Source organism: Phodopus roborovskii, unplaced genomic scaffold, assembly GCF_943737965.1.
Source record: "Phodopus roborovskii unplaced genomic scaffold, PHOROB, whole genome shotgun sequence".
Lineage (NCBI taxonomy): Eukaryota > Metazoa > Chordata > Mammalia > Rodentia > Cricetidae > Phodopus > Phodopus roborovskii.
In genome coordinates, this window is record NW_026126744.1 from 996,391 (window position 1) to 1,017,922 (window position 21,532).

Below are 21,532 nucleotides of genomic sequence, written 5' to 3' on the forward strand. Positions count from 1 at the left end.
GCTCCTGGCTGCCTGCACACTTAACTTAATGCTGTTCAAACAATAAAGACTCCAGGGCCCACGGGTCTAGTTCAGTGATAGAGCATTTGTCTGGCATGCTCGAGGCCCTGGGTTGATTTTTATTTCCAACAATTCAAGGAGGGAAGAAAAGTCAAAGCCATTGAAAAATAGAGGCATTTTCTGAAAATGGACACAGATTCAATTGAGAGATATATATACAGTAAATTCCAAAAGAAAGATCTAATAAAAATTGCCAACAATGGGCTAGTGTAGGGAAGCAGATTTTTTTTTTTTTTTTTTTTTTCTGAGACTGGGTTTCTCTGTTGCTTTGGAGGTTGTCCTAGAACTCGTTCTTATAGACCAGGCCGGTCTCAAACTTACAGAGATCTGCCTCCCCAGTGCTGGGATTAAAGGTGTGCACCCCCACCACCTGGCTGGGAAGCAAGATTTAAAGAGGAAAGTTTCAAAGCAGACAAAGCTTTAATGTTTTTAAGCTTTTGTAATGGATAGTATGAAGTCATGTTCTTACTGCTGTAGTCACGTGATGAGGGCCAGTTTCAACCATTAGAACCATCTCCTTTAACACCCTCTGTATTTAAAGAGAGTTTTCCGATTCCTCTCTTTTGATGAAAGACAGAAATTGTTCAGGGAGATGATTCAGTTGGTAAATGTTTTCATTCCACCATGAGGACTAGCATTCACACAAAACTCACACAAAAATGCTGAGAGTAGCATGTCTTGTCCTAGTGCTGGGAAGGCAGAGACAGGAGGGTCCCTGGAGCTGACTGCTCACACGCTCTAGCTAAATATGCAAGCCCTGAGCTCCAGGGAGAAAGCTTAGCTCAAACATAAAGTAGTAACCAGGCACACGCCCTTAATCTCAGCATAGTTCCAAGCCAGGCAGAGCTACTTAATGCGATGCTATCGACAACAACAATTGAAAGTGAGGGGGACACCCAGCTTCAATCTCTAGCGCTCACACACACATACATGCTCACACGAATGCATGAAGATATGCAAACGTGCATGTACACACAGAAAAAAAATCCACAAAATGTCATAGGTCTAGCTTTATAGAACTCTGCTGTGCTATTCAGTATACAGTCCAGCAACCTCTCCTTCACTGCTGTGGGCTGTTCCCTATGTCACTGTTCTAATAGCCTTATATCCTTTGGTGGGCCAAAACAAAGGAATTCTCAGTGCTACTGTGATTTCTTCTTCTTTCTTACCAATTTGGAAAATGATATTTGCTTTAAAAGATTGGAAAACAGTGTAAAATTATTTTGCTTGTTTTTCCAAAACTGGCCACTAAGGGTCACCATACAACCAAATTTCTGAGTCACTAGGGGAAAAAAATATATGGAAGTTAGGTGCTTTAGCTAAAAATTTTGCACTAAGAGAAATATATACTGAAGTAGGATTGAAACTTGTTCTTATGTGTTTTTTTTTTAGTTCCATTGAATGGCACTTTTAGTGGTCTATGAAATTGTTTTCCAAAATTGAGTTTTTAAATTAATTATTCTATGTATACATTTATAACTGCAAATGAGATCCGTTAGCAACAGAATGATATTCTTGACATAAAAACACCTGTCTTAGATACTTTTCTGTTTCTGTGGTGACACACCATGGTCAATGCTTACATTTCATAGTACATAGTGGTGAAGGCAAGGAACAGCTAGGAAAACACATCTTCATCCTCCATCACCAAGAGGCACAGAGAGAAAAATGCTGAGTCTTTTCAGCCCATCCCTCAGTACACACCTCCAGTAAGTCCACACCTGCTAATCCTTCCCAAACAGTTCTACCAACTGGGGACTGAGTATTCAGGCATGGGCACCTATCTAGCCATTCTCATGCAGACCACCACAGCCACCTACTATTGCCATTGTTGTGGAACATAATAAATATTAAACTACTTCTCATAATCATTTGGATGTTTTTATTCATTAGAATGGTCTCCGTGTAAAGAAAATTTGATCAACTGAGTTGCTGTGTATTCCGGAATGGAATAAGATGAATGAGGAACCTGCTTGACTCCATTTTGAACATAAGGAGACATTATGCTGTATTGTTAAAAATAAGTTTCTATTTACTGAGTTGCTCTCTGTTTCCTGGAATCTGACTTTGCCCAACCCATGACCTTGGCTTGATTTTGAGAATACCCTGACCCTCCCTGAACGCCCCCCACACCTCTCTGACCCTCCCTGATCACATGGTGGGTAACCACTTGATTTTTTTTTTTTTTTTTTGAGATATTTGTTTCTGTATTTCCTTATTTCCCTGTTGTCTTACTTGTGATTTTATTCCTTAAAAGAAGCACAAGAGATGAATTTGGGGCTGCTCTCTTTAATCCAACTTAACAGGCAGTTAGTTGCTGCCCAGCTCTTGGATGCACCCCAATTAAAAAAAAAAAAAAAAAACGAGCTTACTTCAAAATTTTCAAAATTGCCTCAGATTGTACTAGTGGTTTTATTCATGCTGTTGAGATTAGCATTTTCTGGAGAGGCCCAATGAGATTCAGACTGTCCACCCAAATTATAAACCCAGATCTTTACTTTGGAACTGGGGAGGGGGGTAGGGGGTGCTGGAGGACTGCCTTGGGAGGCACGTGCCTTGAGACATCCAAGGTTCCAAGGCTGCCTTCAGATCACAGACTATTGGTGAATTGCTCAGAGAAGCAGCAAGTGTCTACAGAGGGCTCCTGGTGAGGTACTGTCTAGTTCTGTGTCATGAGATCCCTATCTGGGACATGGAGGGGCTTTGGTCAGACCCCAATATCCTCTTGTCCAGGGCAAAAAGTGAGTCATTACACCATTACACCACCCTCAGGTGCTCTGGTTTCTTGTCCTGTTTGTCTTGCCTTTGGCTTCATTTTTACTGTCTTCTTTCTGCCTTTGTACTTTCTTTGTTAGTTGGTTTATTTTGGACTTGGGTGACTGAACTGATGGTCAGTAGGAGTAATGAGTTTACCAAGCTTAGTGCTCTAACATGTGTTCTGAAGAATTTTGATAGCCTTTACCCCCTAAAATCAAGGAAGATTGTGATTATCCTATCACCAAGTGTCACCTCTGAGCATTCTGTGAAATTGAATATCCCACATTTGGGATATTAAGGGTACGTTTGATTCTCGGATAACCTGGGCACCATTTAATGTCACCCTTGGTAAGTCTGGCCACCCAGGCCAGATTGGATACATCTTTCCTTGGGCTGAAGCAACTTCCAACACCTGCCCCACATGAAGGTCTGTGTGGTCTGCAATGGGCAAAGTGCCCTGATTGTTGGTAGATGGACCCTTTGAGGGTCTCCAGCAGAGACTGATGAGCCCCCCTCTGAAGGCCATTCTGTAGGACTCACAGGAGGAAGAACCCCTTCTCCCTCTGCATAACCATCTTTACTCTATTCTCCCCTCCTAACCTCAACTTCCCCCTCTGCCAACCAAGTCCCCACCACCAAGGCCTCACTCTGCTCCCCATAATCTGCACCTACCCCTATCCCACCATCTGGTTCTTCCCTCCATCCACCTATCCCCTCCCTTCTCCCACCCCAGCTATTCCTCACCTCCTCCTGTCTTTCTGCTCCCCACACTGTCCATGAAGCCCCATATGGTCCCTCTTGACTTCTCCGATTCTGGTTCTGAGGTGGGACCTCCTTCAGTCCTCACTCCCTATAGCCATTTCCTGACAATCATTGCCTGTATCATTTCTTCATCACAGATGGAGTTCTGATTCCTTGATTTCCCCAATTGATTTTATTTTTTCATTCATCTTCCCATGTGGGATGATTGTTAGCAGATTCTCTGCATCCTCTTTACTACTAAAGAAAGGGAACAGATTCTAATGAAAGCAGCTGAAGCACTTCTCTGTTGATGGCAAGAGGGCAGAGGCAATTGGCCTTGCACTGCCAAGGAGGCCTCAATGGGACTTTAGCATGGAGAAAGGTAAGAGGTCACTCGGTGAATATCACTGGATTTGACTAGAAGGGGTGAAACAGGCAGCCCAAAAGCTCACTAACTTATCTAAAGTAACAGATGTGAAATAGGGCAAAGGTGAATCACCTTCAGCTTTCCTGGAGTGCTTCCTAGATGCCTATTGGTTATACACTCCTACAGACCCAGAGGACTTAGTAAATCCCAAAGTGATTGTCCTGACTTTGTTGCTCATCCAGCCCTTGACATAGGTAGAAAGATATAAAGTATGGATGGATTTGCATAAAGAACAGGTCAGAACTATTAGAGATGGCCCAGAAAGTGTTTGATAGCAGAGACAGCAGAGATCTTCTGATAAAGAAGATTGACATGCCACATGGCTGCACTACAAGCCACAGACAGACACTTTCAACTCTGCCCATGCACACCATGATAGAAAGAAGAGACCTTTATTAAAGGACCAGTATGTAATGGGCCATAAGAAAAAAAAGAATATCCATTCTCGAAACAGGTAGGCTCCCTGAAACCCAAGCCAATCTTAGCTATGGAGGATTGTCAAGGCTGAGGCTCCTTTTAACTAGGCCCCCAGGAGAATATGGCACCCTTCCTCATTAAGGGGCAAATCTGTAAAATTTTTTGTGGACACAGGGGCTACTCATTTGGTATTACAGGAGCCCCTGAAACCCCTTAACAAGCAAACAATGGAAGTACAGGGGCAACAGGAAATGTCAAAGAATACAAATGGACCACTGACTGGACTGTTAATCTAGGACAAGGAGCTGTGACTCACTTTTTTTTTATTTATTTTAATTTATTTTATATAACAAAGTCAATTTAAATGAAAACAAACATTTATAGACAATATTTGGGAATTTGGGCGTTGTTCTTTCCAAACTACTTCCTGCTGGTAAGGGGCGCTGTCGTGGGGGATTTGAAGAAGATTCAGAAATCCTGGCTGTAGTCTGTAAGGCTGCTTTGTCCAGCTGTTTTGAATGTAGGATCGCCTTGTACTCTGTTTCAGGAGGTCTGGCTTGATCAAACCACATTAGTCTGGAAGGAATCCACATCTTTTCATTTTCTGTGGAAACAAAAATAGAAATCCTTTTCCCTAGTAACTTGTCCTTCAACTTAAATTTTGGAGTCAAAGCATTTTTTTTTTAATTTAATTTATTATTTTACATGTCGATCCCAGTTCCCTCTCCCTCTCTCCCTACCTCCTTCCCTCGCTCCCTCCGTCCTTCCTTCCCTCCCTTTTACCCTCTCTGCCCTCTCACATGCACTCTAACCACCCTACCCTTCCATCCCCCAACCCCAATTCCATATGTAGGGGAATGCCATCCACATGGGGTCATGTAGATCTGACAGGTCATGTGAAGTAGGGACAAGGGCTTCTCTCCTGTCTCTAGATTAAGGCAGTTATCCCTCCATGGGGGATGTGTTCACAAAGTCCTTTTGTGCACCAGATATACATCCTGGCTCCACTGTCTGAGGTCCCTTAGACTGCTCAGTCCTTCTGGCTGAGACCCATATTCAGGGGGGGCCGAGTCAGTCCCATGCTGGCTTCCCAGCTATCAGTCTAGTGGCTCTTAGCTCCTCCAGGTAAGCTGTCTGTATGTGTTTCTGCTGCATGGTCTTGTCCTCTCCATCTGCATCTGGGTTCTAGTTCGACTCAGTGTTTATGTATGGGTGTTTGATCCTGTATCCAACAGGCATTAGTTGAGGGCTCCATGGATAAGTTAGGTGTTGATCTCACTCTCCGGGAAGGGCATTTGTGATAGCCTTTCCACGGAAGCTCAAATTGTTAGTTGGGAGCAGTCTTGTAGTTCTCTAGACCTTTCTTTGTGTTCAATTTTATCTTCAAACCAATATTGGCTCCCTCTTTTATGTTCTCTCTCTCTCTGTGTCTGTCTCTCTCTCTCTTTCCTGTCTTCTATTCCTAACCAGGCTCAATCCTCCTGGTCGCACTTGCCTTCCTCTCCTCCCTCTCATTTTCTCCTACTTCTCTCTCCATTAGCTGTCCTCCCCCACTTTACCTGAGGTCTGGGGGACTTGTCCCTTCCCAGTTCTGTGAGGGACTTTATATGAATCTCTTAGAATACAACTTGTATCCTAGTTCCTCTGGTGATGTGAATTATAGGCTGGTGATCATTTGATCTAGTTCTAAAATCCATATATGAGTGAGTACATACTGTTTTTCTCTTTTTGTGACTGGGTTACCTCATTCAGGATGGTTTCTTCAAGTGCCATCCACTTGCCTTCGAATTTCAAGATACCATTATTTTTTTCTGCAGGGTAGTATTCCATTGTGTAGATGTGCCACATCTTCATTAACCATTCTTCAATTGAAGGGCATCTAGGTTGCTTCCAGGTTCTTGCTATTACAAATAGTGCTGCTATGAACATAGTTGAACAGATGTCTTTGTTGCATTGATGTGAATCCTTTGGGTATATGCCTAAGAGGGGGATTGCCGGGTCCTGTGGTAAACTAATTCCCAATTTCCTGAGGAACCGCCATACTGATCTCCAAAATGGCTGAATGAGTTTGCACTCCCACCAGCAGTGGAGGAGTGTTCCACTTTCTCCACATCCTCTCCAACATAAGTCATCACTGGTGTTTCTAATTTTAGCCATTCTGGCAGGGGTAAGATGGTATCTCAAAGTTGTTTTGATTTGCATTTCCCTGATAGCTAAGGATGTGGAGCATTTTCTTAAGTGTTTTTCAGCCTTTTTGATTTCCTCCATTGAGAATTCTTTCTTCAGTTCTGTACCCCATTTTTAAATAGGGTTATTTGGTGTTTTGTTGACTAGTTTCTTGAGTTCTTTGTATATTTTGGAGATCAGCCCTTTATCGGATATAGGATTAGTGAAAATCTTTTCCCAGTCAGTGGGCTGCCGTTTGGTCTTGTCAACTGTGTCCTTTGCCTTACAGAAGCTTCTAAGTTTGAAGAGGTCCCATTTATTAATTGTTTCTTTCAGTGTCTGTACCCTGGAGTTATGTTCAAGAAGCGGTCTCCTATACCAATTTGTTCAAGGGTACCTCCTACTTTCTCTTCTAAGAGGTTCAATGTGGCTGGATTGATGTTGAGGTCTTTGATCCATTTGGACTTGAGTTTTGTGCATGGCGACAGACATGGGTCTATCTGCAGTCTTCTACACACCCTCATCCAATTGTGCCAGAACCATTTGTTGAAGATGCTGTCTTTGCCCCATTGTATAATTTTAGCTGTTTTGTCGAAAATCAGGTGTTCATAGGTGCGTGGATTAATATCAGGATTTTCAATTCGATTCCATTGGTCTACCTGTCTATTTTTATGCCAATACCAGGCTGTTTTCAGAACTATAGCTCTGTAGTAGAGCTTAAAGTCAGGAATGGTGATGCCTCCTGAAGTTCTTTTATTGTATAGGGTTGTTTTGGCTATCCTGGGTTATTTGTTTTTCCATATAAAGTTGATTATTACCCTTTCAAGGTCGGTGAATAATTGTGGTGGGATTTTAATGCATTGAATCTGTAGATTGCTTTTGGTAAGATTGCCATTTTTACTATGTTTATTCTACCTAAACAAGAGCATGGGAGGTCTTTCCATTTTCTGGTATCTTCTTTAATTTCTTTCTTTAGAGCCACAAAGTTCTTATTATATAGGTCTTTTACTTGTTTGGTAAGCGTTACACCAAGGTACTTTATGTTGCTTGTGGCTATTATAAAGGGTGATGTCTCTCTGATTTCTTTCTCTGCCACTTTGTTGTCTGAAAAAAATAGGGCTACTGATTTTTTTGAGTTTATCTTGTATCCTGCTAGTTTGCTGAAGGTGTTTATCAGCTGTAGTAATTCCCTGGTAGAATTTATTGGGTCACTTATGTAAACTATCATATGCAAATAGAGACAGTTTGACTTCCTCCTTTTCAATTTGGATCCCCTTGATCTCCTTTTGTTGTCTTACAGCTTTAGCTAGAACTTCCAGTATGATATTGAAGAGATATGGAGAGAGAGGGCAGCCTTGTCTTGTTCCTGATTTTAGAGGAAGTGGCTTAAGTTTCTCTCCATTCAGTTTGATGTTGGCAGTTGGTTTGCTGTATATTGCTCTTATTATGTTTAGGTATGTTCCTGTTATCCTTGACCTTTCTAATACCTTTATCATGAAAGGGTGTTGAATTTTGTCAAAGGGTTTTTCCGCATCTAGGGAGATAATCATATGGTTTTTCTTTTTCTGTTTGTTTATATGGTGGATCACGTTGATAGATTTTCGTATGTTAAACCATCCCTGCATTCCAGGGATGAAGCCTACTTGGTCATGGTGGATGATTTCTCTGATGTATTCTTGAATTCATTTTGCCAGTATTTTATTGACTATTTTGCATCAATGTTCATCAGGGATATTGGTCTGTAGTTTTCTTTCTTAGTTGTGTCTTTGTGAGGCTTGGGTACCAAAGTTATTGTGGCCTCATAAAAAGAGTTTGGCAATGAACCTTCTGTTTCTATCTTGTGGAACAGTTTGAGGAGTAGTGGTATTAGTTCTTCCTTAAATGTCTGGTAGAATTCTGCACTGAAGCCATCTGGCTCTGGGCATTTTTTTTGGTTGGCAGGCTTTCGATGACTGCTTCTATTTCATTGGGGGTTATAGGTCTATTTAAGTTGCTTGTCTGTTATTGATTTAATTTTGGTGATAGTTATTCATAAATTTGTACATTTCCTTAGAATTTTCAAATTTTGTGGTGTACATGTTTTCAAAGTATGACCTGAAAGTTCTTTGGATTTCCTCTGTTTCTGATGTTATGTTCCCTTTTGTTTCTGATTTTGTTAATTTGCATGTTCTCTCTCTGCTTTTTCATTAGTTTTGATAAAGGTTTGTCTATCTTGTTGATTTTCTAAAAAAAAAAAAAAAAAGACTCTTTGTTTCATGATTTTTTTTTTTATTGTTTTTCTGTTTTCTATTTTATTGATTTCAGCCCTCAAATTGATCCTGGCATCTCTTCCTCTGGTGTGAGTTTGCTTCTTTGTGTTCTGAGGCTTTCAGTTGTGCTGTTAATTCTCTTATGAGACTATCCTCTGTTTTCTTCATATGGGCACTTAGTGCAATGAACTTCCCTTGTAGCACTGCTTTCAAGGTGTCCCATAAGTTCGGATATGTTGTATCCTCATTCTCGTTGAATATTAAAAAGTCCTTAATTTCTTTCTTTATTTCTTCTTTGACCCAGGAGTGGTGCAATTGCACATTGTTCAGTTTCCATGAGTTTTCAGGTTTTCTGCTATTTGTGTTGCTGTTGAATTCCGATTTTAAAGCATGATGGTCCGATAAGATACAGGGGGCTATTCCTATTCTCTTGTATCTGTTGAGGTTTTTTATGTCACCTAGTATGTGGTCGATTTTAGAGAAGGTTCCATGTGGAGCCGAGAAGGTATATTCTTTTGTCTTTGGATGGAATGTTCTATAGATGTCTGTTAACCCCAGTTGAGACATAACTTCTGTTAGCTCTTTTGTTTCTTTGTTGAGTTTCTGATTTGTGGTCCTAGTGTTGAGAGTGGTGTATTGAAGTCTCCCACTATAAGTGTGTGAGGTTTTATATGAGCTTTGAGTTTTAGAAGTGTTTCTTTTATGAATGTGGGTGACTTTGTATTAGGGGCATAGATGTTCAGAACTGAGACTTTGTGTTGATGGATTTCTCCTGCTATGAATATGAAATGACCATCTTCATCTCTTTTGACTAATTTTGTTTTGAAGTCTAACTTGTTAGATATTAGGATAGCTACGCCTGCTTGCTTCTTATTTCCATTTGATTGGAAAATCTTTTCCCAACCCTTTACCCTGAGGTAATGTCTATCTTTGAAGCTTAGATGTGTTTCTTGTATGCATCAGAAGGATGGATTCTGTCTTTGTATCCATTCTGTTAGCCTGTGTCTTTTTATAGGTGAGTTAAGACCATTAGTGTTGAGTAAGGACCATTGATTGTTTATGCTTGTTTGATTTAGGTTTGTTGTTGGCAGTGGTATTGTGAATATGTTAGTTCTGCTTCACCCTTGGTTTCTGGTGTAGTTGGATTATCTGTTGCCTACATTTTGTGGGCATAGTTACCTTCCTTGGGTTGGAGTTTTCCTTCCAATACTTTCTGTAGGGCTGGATTTGTAGATACGTATTGGGAAAATCTGGTTTTGTCATTTAATATCTTGTTCTCTCCATCTATAGTGATTGAGAGTTTTGCTGGATATAGTAGCCTAGGCTGGCATCCGTGTTCTCTTAATACTTTTAGAACATCTACCCAGGACCTTCTGGCCTTGAGGGTTTCCATGGAGAAGTCAGGTGTAATTTTGATAAGTCTGCCTTTATATGTTACCTGTCCTTTTTCCTTCGCTGCTCTTAATATTCTTTCTTTATTCTGCATGCTAGGTGTTTTGATTATTACATGTCGAGGGGTCTTTTTTTTTTTTTTTTTTTTTTTTTTTTGGTCCAGCCTATTTGGGGTTCGGTATGCTTCTTGTACTTTCATGGGTATGTCCTTCTTCAGATTTGGAAAGTTTTCCTTGATGATTTTGTTGAATATGTTTTCAGCACCTTTGAGCTGGGCTTCCTCACCTTCCTCTATGCCTATTATTCTTAGGTTTGGCCTTTTCATGGTGTCCCACATTTCCTGGATGTTTTGTGTTAAGGATTTGTTGGATTTATGATTTTCTTTGGCCGATGAATCTATTTCTTCTAGTTTATCTTCTGTGCCTGAGATTCTCTCTTCCATCTCTTGAATTCTGTTGGTTATGCTTGTGTCTGTAGTTGACGATTTTTTGCCCAGCTTTTCCATTTCCAGCATTCCTTCAGTTTGTGTTGCCTTTATTTTCTCTATTTCAGTTTTCAAGTCTTGAACTCTTTCCTTCATATGCTTAATTGTATTTTCTTGGCTTTCTGTATTTTCCTTAAGGAATTTGTTCATTTCTTCCACTTTTTTGTTTGTTTTTTCCTCCATTTCTTTAAGGGATTTTCTCACATCTTCTTTGAAGTCCTCTATCATTTTTATGATGGTAATGTTTAAGTCGTACCCTTCTGCTTCCTCTGCTTCGTTGTGTTCCATTCTAGTTGGTGTAGTTTCCCTAGATTCTGGTGGTGTCATGCTTGTCTTTCTGTTGTTAGGTGTTCTCTTGTTTTGCCTTCTTCCCATAGCTTCTTCCTATAGGTGTTGGTGTGGTCTCCCCCTCTCTCTATGGTACTTCCCCGATGGGTTTCTGTGGGTCTGAGATTTAGTATCTGTAGCTCTGTGTGGTCCAAGCTTTCTAGGAGGTTTCTCCCCAGACAGGGACCCAGGGATGGGGTCAGGGATGAGGATCCAGTAAAAGATGCCAGTAGGTGCTCACAGTGGTCCCGCAGAGATAGGCGGATCTCTGGGAGGGGCCCGGGACTCCAGCAGAGGACTGGAGGCGGGGTCAGAGATCAAGCAGGTGGAAATCATGGGTGGTCCCACGTGGATAGTCAGGTCTCCTTTGTTCAGAGTTGCTCCGAGAAGTCTCCAAAGTAGGGTGGACTGTTGGCTCCACCCTCTGTCCCAGTGCTCAACCAGAGCAGCAGGACCATGGGTAGGGTAGGGCACAGGGTAGGGGGGGTAGGTTCAAGGTGGGAATGGGTGGGCGTGTATCAGAGTTCCAAGGGTGCTCTCGATGGGGAACAGAGACAGGATCAGCAGGATCAGGGGCCAACCCAGGGAGTTCGGCCAGGGGAGGGGGGAGAAGAGGTTGTAGGGGACAGGCAGCCCCAGACTCATCTCTGGCCAATAGCTGGTGGAAGAGGACAAGGGCTGAACTGAACTTGGGAAGGTTTTGCAGGATAGTCGGATCTCACTGGAAATTGGAACTCTCCAGCTGAGGCCTCTTTCTTTAGCAGAGGCCCGGATTTGGGGGTCAAGGATCTTGCCCACAGGAACTCAGAGTGGACCCACAGAGATAGGCAGATCTCTTGGAGGGCCTCACTTTTTTATTGTAACTTCTGAGTGCCCCTACCTTTACTGGGGCAGGACCTCTTGAACAAGCTTCAGACAACAGCATCATTTTCAGGAGGCTCTCCTGGATTGCAATTTGGAGGCCCTGCTAAGGCTTTAACTATAACTTGCCCAGTATGATAGGAATATCTGCTCCTCCAAAGTCCAATCCATTCCTTGGAAGGGCAATGGAAAAAATTGATGGTCCAGGAAATTCCTACAGTTTAGGCAGAAGACAATCCTCCTGGCTTGGCAAAACATGTGCTACACATCACAGTGTAACTAATATCTGGAACAATGCCCATTCGAGTCAAGCAGTACCCATCAGTTCAGAAGCCAGGGAAGGGATTAAGATTCACATCAGGTGCCTCCTTGAAGCAGCCACTTATTCCTTGTCAGTCAGCCTGGAATACCTCCTTGTTTCCTGTCCAAAAGCCTGGAACTTGAGACTTTAGACCAGTACAAGACTCTAGGGAAGTGAATAAGAGGAAGAATCCATTTACCCCACCATTCCACACCTCTATATCTTGCTTAGTTTATCACCACCAGAGCATAAAGTTTACTTTGTATTGGACTCAAAAGATACATTCTTCTCCATCCTTCTCTTGAAATTAAATCAGCCCAATTTTGAATTTGAATGGGCTGACCCTGAACTTGGGATATCAGGACAACTGATCTAGATCAGACTGCCTCAAGGGTTCAAAGACTCTGCCATCATCTTTGATGAAGCACTCAACTAGTATTTAAGTCTCTTCTGCAATAAGTACTCTGAGATAGCATTGATTCAATATGTAGATGATGTTTTATTGGCTGCTGAAGATGAGGAGGACTGTTTGAGAGTCACTAGAGGCCTTTTCAAAACTCCAGTCCAATTAGGCTCTATAGTTTCTAAAAACAAAGCTCAAATTTGTTCACCCCAGGTTACTTACTTGAGATATGAGCTGAGAGAAGGGAAAAGATTGCTGTCCCAGGACCAAGTAGCATCCATACTTCAAATCTCAATTCCAACCATCAAGAAACAAGTTAGGAAATTTCTGGGGGCTGTTGGATATTGCCATCTTTAGATACCTGGGTTTGCTGAAATTGCCAAAACGTTTACTCTTCTTCAGCTGAGGGCAACATGGACTGAAGAACATGAACAGTCTTTTAAGAACTTAAAAGTATCCCTAGTACAAGCCCCCACATTAACTCTCCCTGATATTCCCAAGCCCTTTTATCTTTATGTCCATGAAAGAAAGGGAAATACCAAGGGAGTCCTGACTCAGACAGTGGGTCCCCGGAAAAGGACAATAGCTTAAATGTCAAAGAGACTGTGTCCTGTAGTCTCTGGATGGCCATCTTGCTTAAGAGCCATGGCAGCTACTTTTACATTCTTTTAAAAGAAGCTTAAAAGCTCATACTGGGTCAGATGCTAACTGTAACAGCTCCACATTCTGTGGAAGCCCTGAGAGAGATGACACCAACTCATGGATATCTAATGCCCATCTGACCTAGTACCCGCCCTTTTTTATTTTTTTTAGATAAGGTGACTTTTGATAAATCCTTGACTAGTAATCCTGCCACCCTGATGCAGGATGATGACCCTGAGAAGCCCATCCATGACTATCTGGAGATGCTGGACATCATCCAAGGTATGTGACTTGACCTGAGAGATGCTCCTCTCACTACCAGAGATGCAGATCTCTATACTGATGGCAGCAACTTCATTAAAAAAGAAGCCAGGTATGCAGGATGTTGGCAGTCATGAGGTAGTCAGAAGGAGGTCATTTGGGCACAAGCCTTTCCCAGGGGCACATCTTCCCAGAGAGCAAACAAAAAAACCTGCTCTAACTCAGGTTTAAAGATGGGCTGATGTTAAAAAAAAAAAAAAAAAAAAGGGAACATCAATACAGACAGCCAATATGATTGTTTTCGCCAAGGCTCATGTTCTCATGTTCGTGGACAGATATATAAACAGAGGGGCCTGCTTACCTCAGAGGGAAAGACTATTAAAAGTAAATATGAAATTGTCCAGTTGATAGAAGCCATCTGGCTACCAACTAAGCTGACTATTATTCACTGGCCAGGACACCAAAGACAAAAGCCCCAAACTCAAAGTAGCAACCATGTAGATTGAGTTGACAAAAAGGCTTTTTTCTCTGAACATGTCTTAGGAGGCAGTCACTGGCCAGCTCTTGGATGAGAACCCAATTTAAAAAAAAAAAAAAATCAAGCTTGCTTCAAATTTTTCTTAAATTGTGGTAACGAACTTATTCTCTTCCTGGGGATTAACATTTTTGAGGCCCCAGCAAGATTTCAACTTGTGATCTCTGGTGAGGTTACTAGCATGAAATGGGCACTGCCCTACATCTGATGTCCTTGGCCTTCCTCATTGGAAAGTTTTCTGAGCTGTACCTTGGCAGACTCTGCCTGCTCATCAAAATGGGAGGGGGGGTGCTCTCCACAATTCCTTACTTTATTTCTTATTCCTCCCACATGCATCATTTAATGGTGGTAATGGTTATGTGGTACTGCCTTTTATAGGATGACTTCATGAAACTTTGCTACCCTTGCTGATAGAACACAAGCACGTGGGGAAGGGCTTACACTTAACAAGTACTCATTCATATCTATTGACATTATTTGATCCCAAATTAGTTAATTTAAGCTAACAGTTTGACAGTATGGGCCACTGCAACAAGGAAAATGCAATACCAACTAATATTATATTTACTGTCAGAAAGCAAGGAACAAAAAATGCTGTTATATAGCTCATGCCATCCTTTGTATTAACTCTGGGCTCTAGCACATGGCTTGATTCTGCCCACATCCAGGAAAGGTCCTCCCACCTTGTTTAACCCAACCTAGAAACTCGCTCACAGATATGCCCAGAAGCTCATCTCCTAGGTAATTCTAGGCCATGTCCAGAAGACATTTAGTATTAGCCACTACAAATGACTCTATAAAATTTGTGCTTTTGGTAGGTAATTTTGGGTCAGTTTGAAAGAAACTGCTTTGTTTTCAGTGCTCCCTTCCAATAGATGAAGACCATTCTATATTTGGCTATTGCTTTTACCTGCCCAGACCACACAATAAATAATATAACTTAGTTTAAGACTCCCATACGTGATGGGTGGTGGTGGCAGATACCTTTAATCCCAGCATTCAGGAGTCAGAGGCAGGAAGATCTCTGTGAGGTCCAGGCCAGCCTGGTCTACAAAGTGAGTTTCAGGACAGCCAGAGCTACACAGAGAAACCCTGTATCTTGAAAACAAAAACACAAAACAAAGACTCCCTATACTTATTTTGCCATTTCTGCGGATCAATACTTTTGACATGGTTTTGTTGGATTTTGTGCCTTAGCTGGAGTAGAGTGTGTTTCTATGCTCTTATTACTAGAAGTCCCTAGTCTTTGAGTGTTATCTCATTAGGAGCCTCGGTTTCTCAGGTGCTATTGGCGGGAGGCTACCAACAGTTGCTTTTCATGAGGACTGCCATATTGCAGCTCACTTTATCAAGTTAGGAAAGGGGACAAAAGATTGTGCCAATGTAAAGGTGGGCATTAACACCTTTGTAGTATAACAGGAGAATGAAACCTTAGCGTTTTGCAATACTTCATTGGTGAAAAGCAAGTCAGAGATCCTGCCTATATTCAAGACAAAGGAATTACAGGTGGTAATGACAGCTAGAGAGTGGCATAAATTGGTTCATCACAAAGTCTGTATGCTAATTACATGTTAATTAGTTCATGTCTACAAAGCAGAATAACAAACCACAGGCAAAGCAAAGGATAGTAAAACAAAAAGTTCTTGAGATAATCAGAATTGTTCAAGTTTAATCATTTCTTGGTTTGGATGCTGTGGTGGTTTGAATAACAATGCCCCATAGACTGATAAGTTTGAATGCTTAGTCATCAGGGAGTGTTACTAGTTAGAAGAATTGGGAGGTGTGGTCTTGTTAGAGGAAGTCACTGGGTGTGGGCATTAAGGAGTCAGAAGCCCAAGCCAGGCCCTACAGATCCAGATGTAGATCTTTCAACTACTTCAGACTAAGTTCTACCGTGCTTTTCACAATGATGACAATAGACTAAACTTCTGAAACTGTAACCCCTCCCCAAATAAGCTTTATTTATAAGAGGAACAGTGGTCATGATGTCTCTTCGCGGCAATAGAACAGTTACTAAGGCTCGACTGCATTAAAACATGATAATGGGGTATCCTTTTATTCTTTGTGTCACAGTCATGTGCCCCCGCACTCTCAGATGTTACTATGTCATCCCTGGAGTAGCTCATTTATGATTAACAGGAAACCAATACACAAGATAAAAGATCACAAGACCAAGGTCTGCTGCTTATTCAAGGGCAACTAGCTAGAAAATACTCTTTTCCATTCTCATAAGAAATGAGTCAGGGCACAGAAGAGAAGGGACAAATCTTGGGAATCAAAGGGCAAAAGATTCTATTGAACAAGTTAGCAATTCTTATGCACAATTTATGAAAGCTGCCATTAATAAGTATCACTTATTTAATAATGCAAATATGTATCATATTAGTTATTTTTTGTTTGATTTTTCTGGAGCTCTGGGTTGAAAAACAATGAAAGGCATTTACAACTGAAGAGGTTTACATTGCTACTAAATTCTGTTTTACTGACCCAAATTTTTGCAGTAGAAATCAAAACCAAGTATTTTTTAAAACTAGCCAAGTGACTGCCAAACATGCATATGGATTTACAAAAAAAAAAAAAAAAAAAAAAAAAAAAAAGGTGAGTATGTGAATTTCATCAATATCCAAATTATCAATGCCAACCAACATTGTAGGTTTGGGATTTGGACCATGTTGTCTGTTCCCTATTCTGAATGATATTAACCTTGTAATAATAATAATAATAATAATAATAATAATAATAATAATAATAATATTTCCAACCAATACTAGTAATTTCCAACCTCTACATATATCCATTCATCATATTGCTTTCTTCAGTGATCTTTTTGACTCATAATCTATAGAATAACATAGTTAAGAGTCCTGGGTAGAGCTCTCCCTGTATGTCTGTCTTCTGTCTTTAATTGCTGTTACTTGCTGTTCAAGATTTAGGAGATGTATTCTTAGCAATTCAATATTTTTCTTGGAATAGCCCTTTTCTCACTCACAGTACTGATGGGCATATCCTTCTGTATGCTGTGAATATATGTTTCTCTTATTGGTTGATGAATAAAGCTGTTTCTGCCAACGGACAGGCAGAATTTACCAAGATAGGAAATCCAAACAGGGATAAAGAAAGGTAGTAGGTGGAGTCAAGGAGATGCCAAGTAGCTATAGGGAAGATATGAAGCCCAGATATTCTCTTGTGAGATAAGAACACATGGAGATAAACAGATTAATAGAAATGGGTGAATAATTAAGAGAGAGCTAACCAATAAGAAGCCTGACCCATGGGCCAAAGAGTTTGTAATTAATATAAGCCTATGTGTTTATTTGGGACTAAACAGCTGAGAGATCAGGCAGGACAGAAATGTCTCTCAATGTTAACACAGTACCAAGGAATAACTATTTTGCTAGACCCTATCATGACTTAACGATCATCAACTTCTGATCTTTCTCTATGCTAAGAAAAGTATGCAAAAAAAAAAAAAAAGAGTATAGGAAGCCATAATATTGGATTAAGATAATTCACTAAGGCTCAAAATACAACAAAAATCAAAATAGAATTACTAATGTTAAAGTTTCAGCCACAAAATTAAGAGTAATTGCTATCTCACCCTCCTAAAGTCAGGACAATGAGACTTTTCAAAGCAAGTCTACCATTATGAGATGAAGTTTCCATTGGTTTAATTTTGTGTCCTTTAATTCTTACAGAAACTATATAAAAGAAAGTGATAGGAGAGACATGGCAGTCGCCAATCAGCTTCAGTTTCTTTATATGTTTGTTACTGTGATTTTAATTTGATGTGGACAAAATTCCTGGTAAAAGACCTTAGGGAAGAAAGGCTCACCAATTTTGCACACTAGTCAGTTTTCTCAGTACTGTGACCAGATACCTTACAGAAAACAACTTGAGAATAGAAGAGTTTATTTTGTTTCAACATCTGAGATTGTTCAATCTATCACTGTCAGCACAGCTTGATGGCATGAGTGTGACATGACTGAGCACATTGTATCCTCAGTCAAGGATGAGATGAATGCTAACACATGGCTACTTCCTGCACTTTCTTTTCATTCAAGAAGCCAGGCCTGGGAATAATGCTGCCCCAAATCTTGTGGTACATAGCCTTGGACAAATCACTCTGGGAATCCCCTCTCAGGCATGCATAGGAGTATCTCCCAAGTATTCCAACCCAGACAGGTTGACAATGAAAACTCTCCATCACAATTCACTCAAATCAGGGATTTCTTTGTTTTGAGGTAAGATTTAGTCACACTGCCCTTGCTGACCTTGAATCTATCAGCTTCTTGTCCCAGCCTCCCCTGTGTTGAGATCAGGGGTTCACACCATTATACTTGGTAATCCATTGTTTTTCTCCAGTTCTGTCTTCCTGTAGTCACCCTGAAGAAATGATGAGGCTCCAGCAACCGACCTCATTAATTCTACTTTGGCCTTTCTCTGGCTCTGCTTTGCCTCTTTAAAAAAAATTTTCTCTCCTAAATAACTCCCTTATGTAGTTACCTTAGATTCCAGGAACTTCAGGACTGATTATTAAGCATCTTTATAGCAGCGAATTAAGCCTGAAAGGACAAATAACCACATAATGAGCTCCCATACCCAAGTGGGAGCAATTAACCTCTGATGGAAACAGAGGCTGCCCCAGTCATGAAAGGAGTCTGATTTAGCACCAGAACTGTGGTCATGATTGACCAGACCACCAGCCTCAAGTACTAGCTGCTCTATCAGCCATGCAAACCCCCAGTTACACAGACCTTCACTTCTGCCTGTGTTTCACTCACCTGTGTCTCTTAGATTATATCAACATGGCATCCACCTAGTTGTACCTGGGATTTTTGGATCTCATTTTAGGAATTGGCTCCACTAAGTTGGCTCTGGACCATTTGTGGGGCATTTTCTTGATTACCATTGATGTGAAAAGACAAAAACCAAGGCATAGCCTATAGTGGGCACCTGCATCGTGGGCAGGTAGGTCTGAGATGTAATAATAATAATACTCATCATCATCTATCTGAGAAAGGAAGAAGAAACTGTCTGGTTAAGTGGAATTCCTCCATAGCGTCTACTTTAGTCCCTGCCTTCAGCTCCAGTCCTGGCTTCCCTCCATGATAGACCTGTGGCCAAATAAACCCTTTCTTCCTCCAATGTGCTTTAAGCCAGAACTAGAAAGACTAACTGCCACACTAGGAACTCTTGTTCTACTGAGCTTCCTGACAACCCTGACACCTAAGGTCACTGAGTTCCTGTATTGTTCTTCCCAATAAAGCTGCCCTGAATACACATTTCTTGCTGCCACCTCTAATTGTCAGGCTGGGATGGGTGGCCAAGTTCAGTGCAATGGGATACCCAGTGCTAGAGTTTTAGCATTAGCATTATAGCAGCAGATTTACCAAAAAAGGTTTGAAATCATCAACTTGTTCCTTTTCTATTTTGTTTTGCTGTCTTGGTTTGGTACAAGTGCTCACATTATAACTCAAGCTGGAATTCAATCTATAGCCAAAGCTGACCTCAGACTGACAGCAATCATCACACTGCAGCCTTCCAGCTGCTGGGATTACAGGTGTGAATGCATGCCTGCGGGTCGGTCTGCTTCTTAGTCATTGTTTCAGCTTTATTTATCCTTCCTGTCTACAAAGCTGACCTCCCTTTCACACAGGGGAAAACTGATTTTGCCTTATGGAAAATAAAGCCTTACCCAATCCAAAAGTGTGAAATGAAAGCAACTAAAATCTTTAAACTGAACTTGGCTATAATTATAATTTGTTTGATCCTTGACAGATATAAGTATAGGGATTGCTGTGCTTTCTTTAACTGTTTTTATTGAACATGTGCAGCTGTAATGAGGCCCCAAAGAGTAAGGAAACAGCACACTGCTAGTGAAAATGGCCTACCCAAAGGGCATCTTCTCCCACATCCAGGAAATTGGGGCCACAGCTGATGCTAGAGTCTATATTTCTTGTCTTTTATCATTTTATGCAGTGTGAAACTGCAATGTACCAGGTATAATATAATTAAGAATTTCTCTTTCTCCGGTTACAGCCAAAACTACAAAAAAAAAAAAAAAAAAAAAAAAAAGTTTTTGTCTATTTCTAATTACACCATGCTGTCTCTTAATAAAAGTGAATATTTGGATGAGATGTCAAACCATGGAAGGGGTTCTGGGAACAGTGTGCTGGACCATAGAGAGAGCTGGTGGTGACACAACGTAGCTATGACCTTCCCAGAGTTTCTGCTCCCAGCTCATCAACATGGGACAAAAATGGAGACTGTAGTTCTTGCAGTGGGAAACTTTGTGTTCTTTCAGGCGCATCCTTCCCTTCCTTTAGCCAGCAACCATGGCTCTTTGCCACCTTTGACAAAATAGAAAACTATTTTGGAGTCTATAGAGTTGAAGTGTGTTTCCCTGGTGAACTCCCATTGGCAGTGAACAACAACAGGTTTTTTTTTTTTATTTTGTTTTGTTTTGTTTTCTTATTCTTTGTGGCTTTTAGCACATTTGTTGCTTGTTGTTTTCTGGGGTTGTCTTCTGAACAAAAATTGGGGCTCATTTCCAACTCTTTGACAAGGCAGTTAAGATGCTTTGTGCTTTGTTTTCAATTTGGGTGAATATTAAGAGTCAGAGAGAAACAGATGTACTTGGAGATCTGTGCTGTGTTTTGCATGGGAACAAAGCACTAATTCCATTCTGAGGTTCCTTAGAAGAATTTTGATTATGACTTGGTAAGAGATGATTTTTCTGAGCTACTGGGCATGACACATAAGACATGTGCATGGAGTGCCACATATGATTGTGTGTGTGCTATACATGACTGCATGTGCATGGAGTGCCACATATGACTGTGTGTGCATGGAGTGCCACATATGACTGTGTGTGGGCCACATATGACTGTGTGTGCATGGAGTGCCACATATGACTGTGTGTATGCCACATATGACTGTGTGTGCATGGAGTGCCACATATGACTGTGTGTGTGCCACATATGACTCTGTGTGCATGGAGTGCCACATATGACTGTGTGTATGCCACATATGACTGTGTGTGCATGGAGTGCCACATATGACTGTGTGTGTGCCACATATGACTGTGTGTGTGCCACAAATGACTGTGTGTGCATGGAGTGCCACATATGACTGTGTGTGGCACATATGACTGTATTGGATTAAGTGGCAAATAGCAATACACTGCATAAAGTGGCATGCATGACTGCATGTATATAAAGTCTCACATATTATTGCATGTGTATAAAGTGGCTCATATATCCATGTGTGTAGTGTAACTTGAGTGACTATGTGTGTGTAAAGTGCATTCTGAGTCAATGCATTTGCTCTCATTAAAGTCCCTGGCTAACGCACCTGTGAACACACAATCTCTGCTTTTGAGCTCATGTTCTTTTGGAAATTTGTCCGGTTTATCCTTTCTGTTCAGATAGAAATAAAGATAGACTATCATTCATATTTATTCATAAAATTATTTTATAGTCTGTCATGGCTTGAATGCAATAAAAAAAT